Below are 22,499 nucleotides of genomic sequence, written 5' to 3'. Positions count from 1 at the left end.
TAGATAGATAGATAGATAGATAGATAGATAGATAGATAGATAGATAGGTGATGGATGCGAAGTAAATGCCAGGGAATCTCAGAGGTATCAGAAAAGATCTCATGTAGGAAGCTTGAGCTGAGGCTAGTGCTTTAGCTGAATTATGAAGGAGCTAAGCATACCAATGGCCAGAAAAGAGTGCTTTCTAGGCACCTGGGGAAGAGCTTCATTCAAAGGCAAGCATGACATAAAACATTTCATGTAAAGAACAAGGTCAGTGATGCTGGGTAGTAGAGTGGGGGAAGCAAGTCTGGAAAGGCAGGTAGAAGTTAGTTCAAGGCTTCAAATGCCAAACAGATGAGCTTGTATTTGATCCTAATGATGACACGGGGGCTCTAGAGCTCATCGAAGCCTGTGCTTCAGGAATATCACTTTAGCAGATGTGTGGAAGATGGAGAGGAGAAGAGAGAGATTAACTGAGGCAAGAAGATCAATTAGGAGCCTAGGCACAAGGCACTGAGGGTCTGAACTAAGGAGATGGTCACATGAGTAGAGAAACAAGAGAAGTGAGGGAGGCAAAATCTCCAAGACTCAGCAACCAATGGAATATGTGGGGTGAGACCAAGTGAGAACTCAAGGTTGATGGTAAGCTTACCAAACGAGGAGGCCAGAAGGATGGTGAGGACTGCTAATAACATCCCAGAAGTGGAGTGAGTCTGAGGAAAAGAAAATTAGTTGTATTTTGGATGAACTGAGTTTCAGATGCCTAAGAGACCCTGCATTAGAAATGACCAAAAGTCAGTTGGTGATGGGAGATGGGAAAAAAGTATGGAAAACTTCATAACATTTAGGAATGTCTGAAGATGGAATGGACGGGCATGGGGGAAGCGTGTGCCACGTTGCTGTTATCTTTCAAAAAGAATCTAAATGGCCACATTATAGAAGGAATTTTTGCTTCTGGCAAGGGGTTTGATAGGATGGCCTCCCTAGGAGGTATCGCTGGGACTCTGAAGCTTCAGCAGACACACTGAGTGAGGACCAGAGAGAAGAAGATACAGCTTTAGGAACTGTGATGCCCTGTTCTTACACAGCCAGCATCCACTGGCTGAGATCACAGAAAGTAGAGTGGGTCCAATTGGGTTTCCATTGTTATTCAAGATGATGATTTTTATTCCTGAGTATCATGTTTGGAACCTTCTTTCTCTTTGTCCCAGAAGCTAAAGTACAGATCTGACCCCCAGCACTTCTCCTAAAAGCAGAGCCCCAGAGGGAAGGGAAAACATCGAAGTTTGCAATCAGCCCATCATGCTATTAGTGAACTTGACTTTGGGAAACTGACAAAGCAACAGATGCTGGGACTAGTCCCTGTCATGCAAATACTGTAATGATGTTCAGTTGTCAGAAGCATTGATTTTCTGTGTTTAAAGAGACGAGCATTTCATTGGGGAATTCTGTGGACTTTTTTCCCTGATGTAGTGTCAAGGTGTGGAGGGGGGGAGAGGGGGAACCAGAGGTGGGCAAAGAGGGAGAACATAAACAAGGGAAACCCGAGAGAAGATCTGTGAAAGAAAATGATGAATGTTTAGTCTGTGCCTAACAGCCTGGAAAGAACATATGCAATCCATGAGGCTTCTCTTGGGGCTCATCATAGCCAGGGGAGGGTTTTCTCGGAGGTATGACATAGTCAGAAAGCATCTTACTCTCCTGTCAGGCTCTTTACTGGCCAGCCCAGACAGCAGGAAGCCCTGTCCTCCTGGCCTCACTGGGCATGGTACACTAGAATGAGCAAGTGGATATGAAATCAAAGGACCTCACTAAAAATGCTGCATCAGGCATTTGGTACCTGTGTGACTCTGACCAGCTATTCTCCTTGCCTCAGTTCTCTTCTCTGTAAAATGGGGATAATGACAGCACCTATCTCACAGGGTTGTCATGAGGATAAAATAAGATATTTGTGGCAAATTTAGCAAATCTTAAAGGACAAAAAATTCTGATTAATACTAGTTCACATAAATGTTCTTATTCTCTTTGAAGAAACTGAGATTCCAAGACATTGCTCTTTGTCCAAGGTAATGGAGATTAAGGGGCAAAACTGGGATTCAAATCCAGGTCTTTGGATGCTAAATGCATTGTTATTCCCACAATCCCACACTATATCTCAAGCATTTGGAGTCCCATATCTGGAAATCCATATTCAAATGTAAATACATATTTTCTAAAGCTCCCAAGCCAACTAGAAATGCTTTGGAAGTTACCCAAGAGTTTGGTTTATTCTTCCCACTAATAGTGCCATTAACCTGAATAACGAAAAGTCTTCATTTCTAGGCTTTCTCATTGTGGCTTGAGTATTTTTCTCCAGTTTTAAGAAACATTAACTCTCAAGATGGCTCCTCCAGCCCTCTTACACTTCCCATTGCTACTGGATCAAGTTCATCCAGACCCTCTTCATTTATATCTCACCTTCATTACCTTTCTATGGTACATAGGAATCACTTTGAAATGGATAACCTCTCCTCCTGCTCAGTCCTTATCCACAAAACCAGATCGATCTTCCTGAAGCAAAGTTTTGCTCAAATTTCTCAATTACCTCAAATTTCCATCAATGCCTCCCAGTTGTCTAGGAGATTAAATCCAGTCAGTCAAATGACCAGTAGTTGACGACTGAACAAGTAAGCCCTTACTATGTGCCAGTCACTGTACTAAGCATCTAGGGATATGAATACAAATAAAAACAAAAATTGTCTGCCATCAAGGAGTTTACAATCTAATGGGGAAAGATCACACACAAAAAAAAAATGTTGAAAAGCAAGAGGGGAGGAGGGAAAAGAATGAGTGCTCCTAAAACTAAACTTTTTTAAATTTCTTCTTCCCAATTTCATGTGAAAACAATTCTCAACATTCTTTTCTTTTAATGTTGAGTTGCAAATTCTCTCCCAGTCTCCCTCCCTCCTCTACCCCCTCCTTGGGAAGGTAAACAATTTGATATGTCATACGTGTGCAGTCACGCAAAACATATTTCTGTATTATCCATGTTACAAAGAGAACAGAGACCCCCCCCCCAAAAAAAAGAGAGAAGAAAAGAAAAATAAAGGAAGTTTAAAAAGTATGCTTTGATCTGTATTCAGACTCCATCAGTTTTTTCTCTGGAGATGGATAGCATTTTTTATCCTAACTCCTTCAGAATTGTCTTGAATCATTGTATTGCTGATGTAAGTCATTCACAATTGATCATCGTACAATATTGCTATTACTGTGTGCAATGTTCTCCGGGGTCTTCTCACTTCACTTTGTATCAGTTCATATAAGTTTTCCCAAATTTTTAAAGCCATCCTCATTATTTCTTATAGCACAATAGTATTTCATCACAATCATACACTATAACTTGTTCAGTTATAGTATTCCCTGGTTGATGGGCACCCTTGTGATTTCTAATTTTTTTACCACCACAAAAGGAGTTACTATAAATATCTTTGGGCATCTAGGTCTTTTTCCCTTTTCTTTGATCTCTTTGGGATACAGACCTAGGAGTGGTATTGCTGCTATTCAAAGGGAACACACTATTTATAACCCTTTGAGCATAGCTCCAAACTACTCTCCAGAATGGATCAGTTCACAATTCCACCAACAATGCAGTGTCTTAATTTTTCCACATCCCCTCTGACATTCCCTGACACTAATCTTACAGTACCATACCATGCTGTTACTTGCTTCAGCTACATCATTAACATGAACCGTATTTTAAATCTCAATTGATCAATGAGTTTACTTTGTGTCTGCCAGGGCCTCTTTCTGCTTTTTCATTCTCATCAAAATTGCTTTTCTATGTGATTTCTGGATTTTAATTTTAAGAGTTTTCCATGATTCCTGAACTGATGTCTGTGGAATTTTAGTTTATAGTATACTTCTTACCCACCCTCTCTCTGAGTCCTTTGGAATCTGTTCTCCTAAATTTCAGATGCAGATCAGATCATGCCTGATTTTCTTTTTCTTTTCTATACCAAATTCAAAGAGGGACCTTCCCTCCAGGATAGCTATTATTTCCACTCCAGCATCCAGTTTCTCCTTTTGATAAGAATCAGATCCAAAGGGGGCATTTCTCAGAGCTTTTCCAGGTAAGGGTTCTTTTACAGGCACAAGTTGGACGAGGGTTCCCTTCCAATTCTAAAATTATGTAATACTGCTTTTGAACTTTATTTTATGGGCAGTAGGGAACCACTGACAAAAAGGAAGCAGAAAAGTGACACAACTAAACGTCAATTCCCCTCACCTGTTTCTACAATTTAGTGAGTTCTATGTGGCACCGGAAAATAGACACAATTCTCTGACTGTAACTCGACCAATGCAAAGAAGAGCAGGCCTCTGGCTTTTCTTCATTTGGACCCTGTACCCTACCTAAGTAACCTGAGAGCAGTTTAGTGTCTTAACCATATAGACAATGGGAGGGACAACAAGTTGAGCCCAGAGGTGAACAGGAAGAGGTGGGCAAGCAAGATTACAATTAGGAAAGTGCAAAGCTCCTTTAATGACCCCAAGAGATGCATGGGAATAAGCAACCATATTTAATACCAGCATTATATTGGTAAAGCTGTAGCCAAACAGGGAGCACAAGTGTCTCTAAAGATTTGAAAACTGGAGGGTGGAGCCAAGATGGCAGAATAAAAGCAGAAACTGGATTAAATTCCCACTCCATCCACCTCCAATACCTGTAAAATATGACTCTAAACAAATTTTAGAGCTACAGAACCCACAAAGTGACAGAGAGAAACAAATCTCCCATTGAAGGCAGCCTGGCAGGCCAACAGGAAGGGTCTATCACACTGGATTGGGAGCCAGGCACAGTTCTGAGTGAGTTGTGCATACACAGACCCAGGGTGGCCCTGACCAGTGTCACAGACAGCCCAGAAAAGACTTCAGAAGAGTGAATCACCAGCAGCTATGGGGGTTTCCAGACTTTTCAATCCATAAATGCCAAAGAAAAAGTAAAAGGTCAATAGGTAACTCTGTTAGAACTGGGTGAAGAAGAGCACAGTCCAACACCTGTCTCTGGGGTGAGAGGTGGAGGAAACACAGCTGTCGCAGCTGCTGCTGTGTGGCGGCTCCCAGAGCTGGCCTGCAGATCGTGGGGGGGGGGGGCAAGCAACCATTCAGAGGGTAATCGTTCTTGCTTTGACATGCTTGGATCTGGGTTGCAGTCTTGGCTGGTGCTCCTGGGGTGAGGAACACCGGTGTGCCAGAGCTTGTGGTGGCTGTAGAGAGGGTGCCCTCCTCAGACCTCTGACAACATTCACAAAAGCCCTAGAAATTTGGGACACAGCTCTCTCCACTCTGGAAGTAGAGTTCTACCATAACAAAGAGCTCAAAAGTCAAGTAATTGGCTGGCAAGATGAGCAAGCAAAGGAAGCATAATCAGACCACAGAACCCTTTTTAGGGGACAAAAAAGATCAAATCATACAACCAGAAGAAGAAAACAAAGTCAAAACTCCTGCATCAAAAGCTTCCAAGAAAAATATGAAATGGTTACAGGCCATGGAGGAGCTCAAGAAGGATTTTGAAAATCAAGTAAGAGAAGTGGAGGGAAGATTGGGAAAAGAAATGAGAATGATGCAAGAAAATCATGAAAAGCGAGTCAACAGCCTGCTAAAGGAGACCCAAAAAATTACTGAAGAAAATAACAACTTTAAAAATAGACTAACTCAAATGGCAAAAGAGGCCCAAAAAGCCAATGAGGAGAAGAATGCCTTAAAAGGTCGAATTGGCCAGATGGAAAAGGAATTTAAAAACTCACTAAAGAGAATAATTACTTCAGAATTAGAATGTTGCAGATGAAAGCTAATGACTTTATGAAAAATAAAGATACTATAAAACAGTTCCAAACAAATGAAAAAATGGAAGGCAATATGAAATATCTCATTGGAAAAACTACCGACCTGGAAAATAGGTCCAGGAGAGATAATTTAAAAATTATTGGACTACCTGAAAGCCATGATCAAAAATAGAGCGTAGAAATCAACCTTCAAGAAATTCTCAAGGAAAAAATGCCCTGATATTCTAGAATCAGAGGGAAAAATAGAAATTGAAAGAATTCACTTGCAAAAAAAGAAAGAAAACTTATTAAAGTTGAACTATTTACATTCCTACATGGAAAAACGATAAGTGCAACTCAAGATCTTTAAAAAAGTTCCCCAAAATAAAACTCCTAGGAATATTATAGCCAAATTCCAGAGTTCCCAGGTCAAGGAAAAAATGTTACAAGCATCCAGAAAGAAACAATTTGAGTATTGTGGAAACACAATCAGGACAACACAAGATCTAGCAACTTCAATATTAAGGGATTGAAGGGGGTGGAATATAATATTCCAGAGGTCAAAGGAGCTAGGATTAACAAGAATCACCTACCCAGCAAAACTGAGTATAATGCTTCAGGGAGAAATATAGTCATTCAATGAAATAGAGAACTTTCAAGTATTCTTGATGAAAAAACCAAAGCTAAACAGAAAATTTGACTTTCAAATACAAGAAGCAAGAGAAGAATGAGAAGGTAAATAGGAAAAAGAAATTATAAAGAACTTATTAAAGTTGAACTATTTACATTCCTACATGGAAAAATGATAATTGTAACTCATGAGACTTTTCTCAGAATGAGGATCGTTGAAGGGAATATGTACATATATGTGTGTATGTGTGTGTATACATACATATATGTATTATAGGAAGGTACATTGTGTATCAATACATATGTGAATGTATGTATATGTATGTACATGAGTAAATACACAGAGGGGTGAGGATCAATTGAATATGAAGGAATGATATCTAAAAAATTTAAGAGATGAGAAAGGAATATGATGGGAGAAGGAGAAAGGAAGAAATAGAATAGGGTAAATTATCTAATATAAAAGACACAAGAGAAAACCGTTACAATGGAGGGGAAGAGCAGAAGGTGAAAGGGAATGGGTCAACCTTACTCTCATTGAATTTGGCTTAAGGTGGGAATAACATACACACTCAATTTGGTATCTTACCCTATAGGAAAGTAGGGGGCAACAGGACAAGAGGGGAGATAATAGAAGGTAGGGTAGATTGGGGAAGTGGGTAGTTAAAAGCAAACACTTTTGTAAAAGGACAGGGTCAAAGGAGAAAATAGAATGTCGGGTGTGGGATAGGATGGAGGGAAATATAGTTAGTCTTTCACAATATAACTACTAGGAGGGAAGAAGGGAAAGAATCTGGAAATCAAAATTTTAAAAACTAATGTTAAAAAAATTGTTTTCTACATGCAACTGGGAAATAAGATATATAGGCACTGGGGTATAAAAATCCATCTTGCCCTACTAGAAAGTTGTGGGGGGGAATATAATGAAAAGCAGATTGGGAGAAGGGTTATTCAGTAGGCTCTATATCTTGGGGTGGGGATGGGAGAAAGATGGGAAGAAAATTTGCAACTCAAAATCTTGTGGAAATGAATGTTGAAAACTAAAAATAAATAAATAAAAGATTTTTTTGAAGGTTTGAAAACTAACTATCACACAAAGGGCAATAGAGAGGTATATGGTGGGTGTGAGCTGGCAACAAACACTAACCAGGAAAGAACTAGAAAGAACAAGAAGATGAGATGACATCATGAAAATGTGCAATAGGAAGAAAAAAGAGGCTCGTCATATATTGATGATCAAGGATGGTAGGGGAATACCTAGAGTTCTCCATCTGCATTCCTCTAGATATCAGGAGATAGCAAGGAAGACCTCTGGCATGGTGGTTGGACTCTTTGACAAACACATGGGAGGGCATGGACAAGAGTCTCTGAAAATGGGCAGACTTGGGTGGGTTGTGATCATCATCCCTGGAAGAGAACATTAAACTGATTTTATCACAGATCCATTTGTAACACCCAGGAAACTTCAATTTCACTGCTGAATGGGCACAATTGTCAGCCTTCGAGGGAATGTCACACTGGATGGTATACTGATCATGAGATTATAGATCTGAAGCTGTAAGGGACCTACGAATCTATCTAATCTAACTCCCCAATTTTGCAGATGGGGAAACTGAGGCCCAGAGGGGTTGAGTGTCTTGACCAATATCACACATAGGTTCATAGGATCATAGATCTCAAAGGCCTTGGAAACTATCTAGACCAACTCTCTCATTTACACATGAAGGGACTGAGGTCAAGGGATGTAACATGCCCAAGGTCTCACAGGCAGCAAAGGTTAAAAATGAGGGAAAAGAGGGAAGAGATGACATGAATACCACCCAACAGCATCTTCTCTCAGGCAGGATATGAGACTGTGTAAGAAATCTATTATTAAAGCCCAGCACTGGAAGGCACTTTGCCACTTCTTAATTCTCTAAGTAGTCAAGAACACTCTAATTTAGCACCACAGAGAAGATGGATGTTCCAACATGGAAAAAGAAAAACATTAAAATGACTAAGAATAGAAATACTAGGGCAAGGAGAAATGAATAAGCATCCATTATATTTTAAAGGCAGCCCCCATAGGAAAGTTGAAAAGATCTTTATTATTAATGTCAAATATTCCTTTTTTTTGTTACACTCGTAAATCCTGCCAGAGAAATAGAGTGAAGTCAGCATAGATTTATATCCCCAAACCAAGGCAGAGCCTTCCCTAGATGCCCCCAGATAATCCAGTAGGTCATAAAACCCACAGATCTAATGAAGTCAACAGGTCATTGGTGCCGCATCAGAATTTAGATGACCCCCTTTTTAATTATCAAGGTCCAGCCCGGAATATAGATTATATCCCCCAGACATTCCTAAGGAGTCATTTCACTCTCATGATTTACAGACCTTGCCCAGAGTTTCTGCAGAGGATAACTTAACTCAGAGTTGGTTGGAAAGAAAGGTGAGGCTGGCATGGAAGTTTCATTGTTATTAAAAGTGGTTCAAGCAAATGCATCCTGGTACTTCTGAGCAGCTAGAACCCAGATAGAGTAGCAAAGTGGAATGCTTTCTAATAGGGATCATTAGGAAGGTATTAAATCAAATTAAAATGGGTGGAATCGATTTCATTCATCCCTTTTCAATGATGCCTTTGGAGCTGGTCATATTGTTTTAAATTATTAATATCTTAATTCAACAATCATTCATTGGATCATAGTTGTTTTCTGAGAGGTCAGCTAGACCAATATCTTTGCATTACATTTGCTTCAAAAAGCATTTATTAAGCACTTACTATATGTCAGGCACTAATCTAGATATGGGGGATAAAAAATAAAGAATGAAACAATCATGATGATGATGAAGATGAAGATGATGATCATGAAGATGATTATGACACTATATAAACCACATTAGTAGATGAGCAATGTAGAGTGACAGAACATAGAACAATCACAGGATGGTGAAAAGTCTTTTCAATTTAGTCAAGAAATAGAATTTCAAATCCCATCTCTCATCGTTTACTATCTAGATGACCATGGACAATTTACCTAAGCTCACTGGGTGTCTTTTTCTTTGCCTGTTAAAGATAAAAGGATGGTGGTACTCTGGAAAGTCAGAGAAAAGATGAAGGCAAAGGGCTCATAGTGGCAGGGGAAGGGGCACAAGAATTCATAAAATGGCAAGAAAAAGAGAAGTTGAAGGCATCTAATCAAATTTTGCCTACTTTCAATTTTGTCCTTGGTTAATCACAATTATATGGTATGCCCAGTATTGGAGACCCCACCTACCAAATAGATCTCTCATCCAGACCAGCCATACAATTCTCTGCAGCAGGTAATGAGTTTTGTCACCATGTCTATTTCCCCAATAGAGTTGTCACATGTAAAGCTAAGCAATCAGGGGCAGCTAGGTGGCACAGTGAATAGAGCACCGGCCCTGGAGTCAGGAGGACCTAAGTCAAAATCTGATCTCAGACACTTAACACTTAACTAGACATGTGACTTTGGGCAAGTCACTTAATCCCAATTGCCCTCCCAAAAAAAAAAAAAGCTAAGTCATCCCTGCTTCCCAATTCTCCTCACTACTGTAATGCTAATAGGATTTAAGGTCTTCCCCATCCATTAATAGACCTCATGGTGGAGCCCATTAAGGGAAGCTTGCTTAGGGGAGGCTTGCTTGTAGGAAGGCTTTCACACCTTTTGCTAATTTCTAATTAGGCACCAAGTCAAAGGGTTTGATGCCCTCTGGCTCTGAGAAGTGTATATATAATCTGAATTGGTATTTTGCTTTGGGGGCTCACTTATGAGAAGGATCTTGGGGTTCCCTGGTCGAGATTCTGAGTGGCTCTATGTTCAGAACTCCCCAAGTGCTCAGATGTAAAGGCTCTCTCTCCATCCAGGGATGTATGTAAAGTGTATAGTTGATTCAAGCAGTCAGAACCCTGTCTGTTGGTCCTTATTTCTCTGCTTATATTTTCTCTGAAGTTCAGGGTGCTGACTTTTACCCTGAACTAGTGAATGTAATTAAGAAAGATTGTTGACAATTGTTGACAGCTATATTTCCTAGTAAAGTAGATCTAAGAACCTGTGCCAGCAGCCATCCTGGGTATGACAGTGTGGTTGCCACTATAACAACCTGAGACCTTCGCTGATTCGGGTGTCACTCCCTACCAGGCAGTCCAGTTCTGGACTGTTCAAATTGCTAATCAAGTCTTCCTTACAACTCAATGAAATCCACTCCTTGGCAATATAAACCAAGTGTTCTTCCTAGTCCTGTACTCAAGGGCCAAACAGAGCACACATCTTCCTTCTCCCCATTACAGCTTGTCAAGTGGTAAAGAGAGTTATAACGCCCCCCTAAATTTCTCCTCAAAGCTCAATACCCCTGTCCCTTAGAGGATTCGCTTGTACAATAGCTACACTCCTCTGGCTTGCCTCATAATCTCCATTTAACTTCTATGTTTCTCTAGCTTTCTCAATATTATCACCCACTCTCTAATCCTTTCTTTTCACAGAGAAATTTAATTGGATTCAACAAGGATATATTAAGTGTTCACTACATGCAAAGCAAAGAGACAGCATGACCTAGTGGATGGAGAGGCGACCTCTGAGCCACAAAGACCTGAGTTCAAGTCTCAACTCTGGCACGTCCTGGCTGTATGACCCTGGACAATTCAATTACCTTCTCTAACCCCAACTGACTTGCTTTAGTACAAGGAGGACTTTCACTGGGAATTCTCAGACTTTATTTAAAAAATAATACTAGGTAACAGTGCTTACCTTCAAGAAGATTACTATTTACTTGGAGTGTGTGGGGGGGAGGGGAGGGTGGAGAGAGACAGAGACAGAGACAAATAGAGACAGAGAGACATAGATAGCAACAGAGAGACAGAGACAGAGGTAGAGAGAGAGACAGAGAGACACAGAGAGAGAGAGAGAGAGACAGATAGAGACAGAGAGACAGAGAGAGAGACAGAGGCAGAGACAGAGAGAACGAATAAAAGACACAGACAAATGAAATGGCAGGTAACTCCTGACTCCAAAACCAGTGCTTTATCCTCTATACCGCCCAGCCTCTCCAAACCTTTCAGATCATTCTCCTCCTCTGGCTCCTCACATCCTCCCCCACCTTTAAGGCAGGTGACCAACCAAGGTATTGTTCTTGACCTTCTCCTTTGGATTCATCCCCCCTCCCCACAGCTCTAAGCCCACATGGCCACCTTCCTTCAGGAATTTCGACCCAGGAGGTCCAATTGGCACTTCATGCTCATCATATCTAAAACCAAGCAGCCTAATTGGGCTAAGTGCCCAGTGATTGGCCCAGAGAGAAAGGATTATGAGAGTTAACAGGAGAGTACTGATCTTGGCTAATCATCATGAGTAGGATTGTGGAAAGCGTGAAGAAGGTAATAGACCACAGACTGCAGAGCTGGAAGATTTTGTAGTTCCTCAGGTCTATGCCCCTATTACACCAATGAGGAAACTGAGTCCAGAGAGGCTAAGCTCAGGGTCATTCCAGCAGTAAACAAATGAGGCAAGATTTGGAATCAAATCTCCCTGATTCCAGTAGGGATGGGCATTCTGGGCAAGGGAAATAGAAAACAAGGAAACATTTAAAGATGAAAAACTGAGAGAAAATGGTTTATTCAACAGATATATGCATTAGCTAAAGAAGGTTAAAAAATTCAAATAGGGTCATTATTGTTCAGTCATGTTTGACTCTTCATCCCTCCATTTAAGGTTTTCTTGACAGAGATACTGGAGTGGTTTGCTATTTCCTTCTCCAGCTCATTTTATAGATGAGGAAATTAAGGTAAACAGAGTAAAGTGACTTGCTCAGGGTCACATAGCTAGTAAGTGTCTGAGGTCAGATTTGGACTCAGGAAGATGAGTCTTCCTGACTTCAGGTCCAGCATTCTGTGGACTGTACCACCTAACTTCCCCTTGAATAGGGTAGAGGATCTTAATTATAATTCCCTAAGAAGCCTATGGATAAATTTCAGGGGGCCTATGGACTTGAATGAGAAAAAAATAATCTTATTTTCATTAACCTCTAACTAAAATTTAGCATTTCCTTTAATCACATAAAAACATTATTCTGAGAATAGGTCCCTAGGTTTCACTAAGCATCCAAAGAGGTCCACGGCACAAAAAAAGGCTAAGAACCCCTGAAATGGGACCTTAGAGAAGCCATAACTAGGGTGTGGAAGCAGAGTTTTGACACAGAGTGCTGAAATTTACAGGGTACCTTCTACTGTGTAAAACCAAGTGAGCTTAGCTCATGATTGGCAAAAAACTGTTGGATCAAAGTTACCAGTTGATGCTTGGAACTTTGTAGTATACTAGAATCTCTCCTCACCCTGATCAATTAAATTGTTCTGGGTTTAAGTATAACTAGCTATGGCTGAGAAATTTCACGTCTAGCTCCTTGGACTCCAAGTTCAATGCTCTTTCTTCTAACTCATTGCTTCTCTCTGTTCACTAGTCCTGGAGGCTGAGTTTCCAGCAGCTGAGTGAAAGGTGCCCCTCCACTGTCCTGGAAAATTGAGTCTAGGTCCCCTTTCTAACACATACACATACCATACATGTACATGCCCACTCATGTGTTCACACATACACATGTGCACATGCCCATGATGTGTGTGCATGCACAAAATGCATCCACAAACACACATTGTGTACATATACACAGAGCCTCAATGTAGCCCTGCAGGATAGATGGTCACTCACCCACTGGGTTAATTCTGACCAGACAGGTGTAACAGGGACTACACCTGAGCTGCAGAAGTGGGCTTTAGCAGCCTTGGAGGGAGAGGGGTCTCTGGTGGCGACAGGTCCCCAGCACTGCAATGAAAGATGAACCCGGACCCAAAGGAAAGGATTAAAGAGGCTCCCTGGACACTGGAGGATGGGGAGGCCCGGGGCTCAGCTGCAGGCTGAGACCTGAAAGATGCCTTTGTTTGGCCCCAGGTGAGCTTCTGGGGGAACGTGCTCCTCCAGCCTTCACCTGGGGAGAAGGATGAGGACAATGGGCCCCTTCATCCAGGCAGGCCTGCCTGCTCCTCTAAGGTTGCCTTCCAGTGCAGTCCCCTTCTTCGGTTGCCTGGATCGAGATCATTTCCCCACCTGCCCCCTTTGCCCTCATCTCCAACCTTCACCTCTGCCCCCCAGCTCTTGTTAGGAAAGGCAGAGAAGAATTGGGTATTCCCGAGCTAAGATTCAATGGCAGAGCTGAAAAATCATGTCACGCTCGAGTGAGAAACTCCTGCTTCATCGTTGGCTCTCACACAATGGCGTCTCTGTGCACAGCCTTTCCTACTAATGACTGAAGCTGCCTCCAAAAGCCAGGTGGCTCCGTAGAGAACATCCTGGATCCTGAGACCCAGTGCTAGGGTTCAAGAAACTACTCAGCCACCTCTATTAGCAAAGTGACCCTGGGCTGATCATTTTCCCACCTGCCATCCTCCGATTCTTCATCTACAGAATGAAGGAGCTGAGTTAGATGACCTCAGAATTCCCTTCCAGCTCTGAAAGACCCCCCCCTCCTTAAGTCTTTCTCAGCTCCGACATTCACAACTCTAGCAATGATAGAACGGTCTCAAATGAAGGTGGCAAAACAACAAAAAACAAGCCTAAGCCCAGAGAAGAGGCATGAGAAGAAACCTCCCTCCCTCCATTGCAGAGGATTTAGAACATTGCATGTATTGTCTGAGATTCATAGATGATAAATAGATAAGATAGATGGATAGATGGACGGATGGATGGATGGATGGATGGATGGATGGATGGATGGATGGGTGGACAGATAGATAGATAGCCAGACAGATAATAGAGATTGGTTTTTCCAATTTAGGACAGAGAATGTCAAAGTTGGAAGGGACTTGAGAACAGGGAAATGTCAGGCCTAGGAGGGATCTTGGAATAGAAAATGTCAGGGCTGAAAAGAACTTTAGAGAAAAAAAATGTGAGGGCCAAAAGTTAGGACTTTGATGACCAAGGAAACTGTTGGTGTGTAAATATGGACTTTGCCATTTACTCCTTCTATAGCCTTGGGAAGACTTCTTGTGCTTCCTAGGCCTCAGTTTCCTCACCTGTGACCTTTTCGGGGTTCTTCTTAGCTTAAGATCTACTTCAACCCCATGGCCTTAAGCTATAGAGACTTTTTAATGTTAATTTGCCTTTATCAAATACTTCACAGTTTATCAACTTCATAGTTTGTATTTTTTTTTTAAATATACCTGGGTACGGGTGGCTAGGTGGTACAGTGAATAGAGCACTGGCACTGGAGTCAGGAGAACCTGAGTTCAATTCCGGCCTCAGACACTTAACACAAAAACTAGCCATGTGACCTTGGGTGAGTCATTTAACCCCAATTGCCCTCCCAAAAAAAGCAAAACTATATACATATATACCTGGGTATGAGGTGAGTGGTGAAGGTCTTATGATCTCCATTTTTCAGGAGAAGGAAATGAAGCTCAGAAAGGTGGATGAGGGACATACTTGGAGTACCACAGACAGTGCTAAACTCAGAAATGGAACCCAGGCCTTTAGGATCTAAGTCTGTTGCCTTTCCCCTTTGTGCCATTTTGAAAGGACCTTCCTTTTTGCTCCATTTAATCACTTGGTCCTTGGGTCCTGAAACCCACATGGTTTGCCATTATTCCAAGAATAAGTCCAAATATTGGGTTGCAAAGAGATGAAATTTCAGAATAATTTGAATCCAATGGCTCCTGACTAGCACATTGCTCTGGTGAAGGTCAGCCCTCATACCCACAGGGGTCTTCCTGCCAGGTGTCTGTGTCATGTTTCCAAGACTTGGCACACACACACAGCTCAGGTTTAGGAGTCCTGAGGACTGTTCATGCTTCCTTATTATATGTTATTAGATGGTGCAATCAGGCAAAAGTCTATAGACTCAGAAGAACCATCTAACCCCACCCTATGTGAAGCTTTCTTTTCTGTGACAACCTCCCTGACAAGTGGTTAAACAGCCTTTGCTTGCACAAGGCCAGTGATGAAGAACTCACTACCTCATAGAGCAGTCTACTGCATTTTAAATTAGCTGCATCTGTTAGAGCTCCCTCAAGCTGACCCAAAATCTCTCTCCTTATACTTTATACCGAAGCCCTTTGAAAGTGTCTAATACCAAAATTGATGTTCAAGTAACAATCAGTATCACCAAGTCACAGATCCACAGACTTTAAGTAAGGGAACTCAAGAAGGTTGTGTGTGTGTGTGTGTGTGTGTGTGTGCATGTGTGTGTGCGCATATATGAGTTTCACGAAATCAACCTGATACTCGCTTCTTTGAAAATATCAATCATGTCTTGTGCTCCTGTCCTCTGGGGACAAACAGAATCAATCAAACCCCTTCTTCACATAATAGCCCTTGAAATACTTGAAGATGCTTTGTCCAGGCAAACATAACTTATTCCTTCAAGCTATCTTCACTACCGGCACCATCTCAGTTCATGTCCGGACCTTCTCGGTCATTCTTAGCCTGTGACAGGCAGAACTGACTACAGCACTCCAGCTGTGGTCTGTCCAGGGCAGCGGGCAGAGGGACCATCACCTCCCCATTCTTAGAAGTCGTCTCTCAACATGACCAAGCCTGAAGCAGGTCTTCGGACCTCAGACCTCTTCTGTGGAGAGGTTACACTAAACACTAAAACGCCTTGACTGTTTTGTCCAGATGAACTGGTGTCTTATCATTCCTTCTCTGAAGCTGATTATTTGAAACAAGAAGATGAGACATTTTCCCTACTGAAGCCCCTATATTTCCCTCCTAAATTCCTTCTTAGATTCAGGCTGAGGTGCTAATCTGTCAAGATCCTTTCAGATCCTGCCGCTGTGCACCTTGCTGACTCCTCTCCAGCTTTGGATCAATTACAAATTTGACAAAGGCGACGTATATTTGGTTATATTCAATGATAAAACATGTCAAACAGCCCAGGGCCAAGGACAGATCCCTGCAGGCCTCCTATGTGGACCTCCTACCATGTTGATGATGAACCAGTAAAGACAATTTTCTTTTTTAATGCAGCTATTGCAGAGTCCTAAATCTCTCTCTGATCTGATCAAGTTGAAAGAGCACTGAATAAATCTTAGACATGCCTGAGGAGAATCATGCATTTGGAAGGGACCTTAGCAGCCGCCTAGTCCCCTGTCCAATGCAATCCTGGGTTCAAATCCCACCCCAGACACTTAGGAGCTGTGAGATCACAGACAGACCATCACATTCCTCAACTCCAGTTTCCTCATCTACAAAATAATAATAATAATAATAATAATAACTGCTTGAGTTGAGCCTTTACATTGGTGCCCAATTCTTCCTGAACCTACAATAAGTGTTAGCCCAGTGCCAAAGGTTGTTCTGTGGATGAAAAGAGAAGGGAATCAAAACCCTTTCTAAACTTTAATGTGCTCTACAGGGGGAGAGGGTCAGCCTTGTGTGTGTGTCAAAGACTCCTTTGGTAATCTAATGAAGGCTAGGGGCTACTTCTTAGAATGATGCCTTGTTCATTAGTCATTTTTTCATGCCTCTTTGTAATCCTATTTGGGGTTTTCTTGACAAAGACATTGGAGTGGTTTGCCTTTTCCTTCTCCAGCCAATTTTACAGATGAGGCAACTGAGGCAAACAAGGTTAAGTGACTTTCCCAGGATCACACAACTTTTAAGTACCTGATGCTGGATTTGAACTCAGGTTTTCCTGACTCCAGCCCTGGTGTTCTATTTATTTTGCCACCTAGCTGTTCCACCCACCCCATCTTCTTATAAAGATGTGTATAAATGCTTTAAATAAGCTACAAAGAATTAGAAAACAAACCACTTATACTGAATTATCTTAATATAGACAAATAAGTTCATGGACTCTTGGTTAAGAGCCCCTATACAAAATAAAGGCCTAAGATGGTGTTCTATAATCAGTCACCTTTACAATATAGCTGAGAGATGATCACCCAGACACTACTAGGGTCCCCCCAGGATACATTTACAGGGAGTTTATCACTTTGTGAATAAGCTCATTCTTTCTTGGATAGCTCTAACTTCCAGGCAGTTTATTCTTCTAGCTAGCTCAGTCTCTAAAATATGCTCATTTATGCCTAATTCCTTGACAGATAAACCGAGCCCCTTGCATGGCTGTCTCTGGCATCAGGCCTCACAGCTCCTCTTCACCATCTAGGATGCTTTGAAAAGGCTTGACTTGGTTGTTCCCTCAAGGAGTTAACAACATGCTGCCCTCCAACCCACACCACCCCCACCCCAAGCCACTCCAACTGGGCAGGACAACAAAAGAGGTTTGACATGAGATTGTGTCTGCAAAACTCATCACTGTTATAAGAACCTGGCAGTGGGGGTTTTCCATGTCTCCTTGACTCATTCATCTGCCAAGGCCCTTTTGACAACAGAGGGGAAAGCCTCTCCATTAATAAGAGGATGTAAGTAATGGCTAAGGTCCTTCTCTGCCCAAGCTGGGCCCTCACCAGGCACACATGTCAAAATAAAGGAACTCACGCCTCATTGAAATGCATTGTCATTTTCTGCAGCATATGTTACTTTTCCATAAAATCTTTCGCCTCGCCAGAAGCAAAGGGACTGCCCATAAAAATAAATTAAACCAGACAATGTCTGGGAAAGTTTAGAGAGGAAAAACTGCTCCAAGACACACCGGGCTTCTGTAGCAGCTTCTCAGGGGCTGTGAACAGAGGGGCCCAGGAGGTTCATTCTGCAAGCGATGAGATGCTCTTATGGCTTTAGAGAATACTGGGAGGGGCTATCCCGTCAGTTATCACAGCTTCTAATGATCCCAGGAAGAAAAGCTCACAAATTTAGAAGGAACCATGGGAATCCATTTAGTTCAAACTACCCCTGAGCAATAATGGCCTTATAACTTTAGTCAAGACCCTACCAACATGGCACCTTCTTTCTAAGGTAGCTCATTCTACCTAAGGATAAATCTGATCAACCAGCAGGTTTATCCTGACATAGGGCCAAACCTACCTCTCATAATTCTATCCTCTACATCCAAGTGAAACAAGTCTACTCTCTTTTCCTAGTGACAATAATCACAATTCAAGGAAATTTAGCTGTTTTATATGATAAGAGCTAACATTTATAAGTGCCAGGCACTTTTATACATTTTATAGTTATATAATTTTATAAATAATTATTTTGTAATTATTATCTCATTTGATGCTATCCTCGTTTTATAGATGAGGAAACTGAGGCAAACAGAGGTTAAGTAACTGGCCTAGGGTTACACTACTAATAAGGATGAGGCCAGATTTCAACCCAGGTCTATCCTGACTCCAGACCCAGAGCTCTGTCTACTGGACCACCTACATAACTCCTCAAATCCCTGAAAATACTTGAATGTGGCTCTTTAAAATGCCCTGTTCCCTCTTTCCTGTACCCTCACCCCAGATTTCTCATCTCCTCTTTAAACATCTCCAGTGCCTTCAGCAGTCATATGGCACAGGCTCGAAGTCCTTTGCCAAAATGGGTACTCTCCTCTGGATGTTCTCAAGCTTCTACATTATCAGGTCCTCATGATACACCTATCAGGCAAGTATAATTACACCCATTTTACTAAAGGACAAATCAAGGCTCAGTAGCAAACACAATAGAGAGCAAAGCCAGCACTCGGTCTTAGAGCTCCTGCCTCCAAATTCACGGCTTCCTTCCTATGCCTTTCCAGCCATCTCCTCATTGGTAGTTTCTATGTTGCTCTGTTTTCCAATTGGTTTATCTCTATTTATTTAATCTTTCTGCTTAGAGTGTCCACTTGGAATTCCTAGCTCCCTGGAAGGCTCAGTCAGGACGCTGCCTTCAGTAGAGGACATTCCCTGATCTCTGAAACTGTGAGTGCCTGGAATTCCTTTGTATCTCTTTTGTATGGACTTATTTGTGTTCCCATCAGTGGTCACCTTCACCCACCAGAATCAAAGTCCCTTGAGGGCAGGAACTTTTTCATTGTTGCTTTGCTTTCTACCCTCAGCACTTGGCACCAGACACATAGAAGTCACTGAATAAAGGCTTGTTGAATTCTGCTTATACACAAGTAGACCAGAACAAGTCTGCCCTTTGCTTCAAGTCCTTTTGGTGACTGCACCAGGGCAAATAAGACTCTACCCTGTGGCATCCTCTCCTCTGTGTGTCGACAGGAAAAGAACATGGATAAGAAAAGTGGGAGACCGAGGCAGGATGAGAAAAATGGTTTAAGATGCGTTTATTTCCTCCGGGAGGGGGCTACATGGGAGTGTCAGCCTACAGGTACTGGAGCAGGAGGCCAGCTACCGGAGCCTGCTTCCCATAACCTTTGAAACTTGGGACAGGACGCCTTGCCTAGCTAAGCCTCCACCAAATAAGGGAGTTAGACTGAATGATTTCTAAAGTCTCTTCCCCCCTAAATCTTGTGATCCCAGGAACCCTGCTCATCTGAATTGGTAACTGCTCCATTCCTAAGCCATTGTTCTTGCTCTCAAAGAGGTCCAGTGACATCATGAGGGTGACGTCTTGACTTGGGTGTGACTTGGTTTTAAGTGAGGCAGAGCTGGGCAGAGTCATAAGCTTCACTCTCTCCTCCAGGAGTCAAAGTCCAGAGGAGGGCTTGACACCTATGCCTATTTCTCCACTCTTGGACCTAGGATGCCACCATCACTAGGAGGAAGGAGATGGAGAATGAGGTGGGGATCTGGATTCTGCCTCCTGCAAGGAGAGAGACAGCTCTGGGAAGAGCCCAGGATGTGACATTCGTTCTATTCAGTGAGAATCCGCTGACTGATAGGCAATGTGGAGTAGTGGTTAGAAAGCTGATCTCTAGTCACAGAGAGCTGGATTCCAGATACCCAGTGGCCAAGTGCCTTGGAGCCATTCTTGGAACCTCTGTGTGCCCACAAGCAACTCCCTAAAGCTGTACGCTGTAGAACAAGTGCAGATCTGCAGGGGTCAAGAAAACACCCTCATCAGCAGCGCCCCATATTAATTGGATCACTGGTCCAGTCTCAACTGGGTCTCATGTGTCAGGTGCTTTTCCAAGCACCAAGATCATAATAAGAAAAACAAAACTTGTTCTGTCCTCAAGGACCTTCCATTCTACCAAACATACAAGAGAGGACATATGGAACTATGCAAAGTAATTTCAAGAGGGAGGGAATGTTAACACCTAGGGAAGCACCAGGAATGGGGGGGAGGGGATGGCACCTGGGCACTGCCCTAAAGGAAGCCAATGATTCTAAGGCATGCCTCGGAGGAATCAGACTACAAAGAGGAGCCAAGAAAAGAATTGAATCCAATAATTGCGGGGTTCCAGGAGAACCACCTGAGAAAACCAATAAGATCCTCTGATTCCTGCCACAATCTACTTTGTTGGTTATATTATTCGCCTCGATAGGTTGCCCTGTGGCATCCTTAGTAAGCTCCTCCTTCATACATATGCTCCTAAAAATAACATTTTGTGTCATTTTCAGGGAACACAGAGTGGGGCAAGTCTGTGTGGTCCACACCTCAGGCTGAGCTTAGGGCTAGAGATCCAATACGGAGAGGAGAGGTGGTACCTTTCAGAAACCAGTAGAGGGTGCAAGTGAGCCAAGTCCTAGGGTATGCTAGAGAAAAGAAGTTGATGTCTAGGTCTGGAGACTGAAAGGGGCCTTGGCAATGATCGAGTCCAGCCCCTTCATTTCACAGGTAAGAAAACTAAGGCCTAACCAGAAGCCAGAAGTGCCTAAGTTCACACAGGAAGAAAGTGGGGGATCAAGGCTCTGAAGCATGATCTTCCATATTCTCCCATTTATCCCATGCCTCCTTGATTCCCAGAGCTTGGCTAAATCCCTGCTCATAGGCAGTGGGTCAAGGAGGCTAGTGGCATGCTGGATCCTGCTACATGAATGTCTTGCCACCCTCTCTAACTCAAGATGACTAAATGGAGCTTCTTATCTTCCCTCCAAATCAAGTCCCTCCCCTATGGCTTCCCTCCATTGGTCATTGATATCATCTTTCTCTTCTTCATTCAGACTCAACCATTGGTCTTTGCCTTTTTCTTCATTCTCTACATATACCTATGAGCAAGCCCTGAAGAGTCTTCCTTCATGATGTCTCTTTTATCTGGATCATTCTTTCCATTCCCTTTTATGCCAAACTACTCCAGGCCCTTATATAGCCCTTCCTAAACTATTGGAATAGTCTTTGATGGAGGCAGCATTCACTGGCCCAAAGTCAAAGGACCTGAGTTCAAATCCCAACTCTGATGTTTTCTATCAGTATTCCACTGGGCAAATCACTTAACCTATTTGAAGCTCAGGTTTCTTGGTTGTAAAATGAGTTTGTTGTCTCAACAATGTAAGGATCTAAGACAACTTCAAAAGGCTCACAATGGAAAGTGCTCTCCAAATCCAGAGAAAGAGCTTTGGAGTCCGAACACAGGCAGAGGCAGACTATTGGCTCTCCTTTTCTTTTGTTGTTCTGTTTCTTCTTTCTCATGCTTCTTCCCATTCCTTCTAATTCTTCTTTACATCATGACTCGTGAAAATACATTTAGTATGAATGTGTATGTAACCTCTATCAACTGCATGCATCTTGGGGAGGGGGAGGAGAGAGAAGGGGGGGAATTTAAAACTAAAAAATCTTAGGAAGCGAATATTGAAAATGAAAAGTTAATTAATTATATTAAAGCAATAAACTAAAATGAGAATTAAGAAATTAAAAAGTAAAATGAGTGAGTTGGACCAGATAGCTGCTGAAGTCCTTGCTGGTTTTAGATCTCTGATCATCTCATCTGCTCTTCCTGCCTCCAGTCCCTTCCTGTCCAATCCATCTTACCCATTACCACAAGAAAAATCTTCCCAAAGCTCATCTTTGATCATATCACAATTCAATCAATAAGAACTTATTTATCACCATACAGCAGGCTCTGAGTTCACATTACCCTATAGGATAAAGTCCAGATGTCTTAATCTTCTATTCCAGGCTTTCCATAATCTTTTCCCTTCCCAATTCTTCAGGTCTCAGTTTGACTAAGGCAACACCCATTCAGTGATGAAGGGCAGAGAATGGTCTCTTTACCTAGTCAAAACGAAGAAGAAGAAGAAGAAGAAGAAGAAGAAGAAGAAGAAGAAGAAGA

At 42.2% G+C, this 22,499-nt stretch overlaps 1 long non-coding RNA gene across 1 annotated transcript in view; it reads left to right on the top strand.

Annotated features, from left to right (window-relative positions):
- The window catches only part of LOC138165171 (uncharacterized), a 36,913-nt gene that overhangs the window by 14,335 nt on the left and 79 nt on the right, over positions 1-22,499 (top strand). The window contains exons 2-3 of the long non-coding RNA XR_011169291.1: positions 19,158-19,242; positions 22,381-22,499. The exon at positions 22,381-22,499 is cut by the window's right edge and continues 79 nt beyond it. This is a non-coding gene — a long non-coding RNA (uncharacterized lncRNA). The remainder of the gene's footprint in view (positions 1-19,157; positions 19,243-22,380) is intronic.

The sequence above is a fragment of the Petaurus breviceps genome, unplaced genomic scaffold (genome assembly GCF_028583685.1).
Source record: "Petaurus breviceps papuanus isolate PSGF00001 unplaced genomic scaffold, PetGlider_PUasm1.0 208, whole genome shotgun sequence".
In the NCBI taxonomy this organism is placed as follows: domain Eukaryota; kingdom Metazoa; phylum Chordata; class Mammalia; order Diprotodontia; family Petauridae; genus Petaurus; species Petaurus breviceps.
The sequence above is the reverse complement of the archived record's forward strand: the minus strand, read 5'-3'. Positions and strand labels throughout refer to the sequence as shown.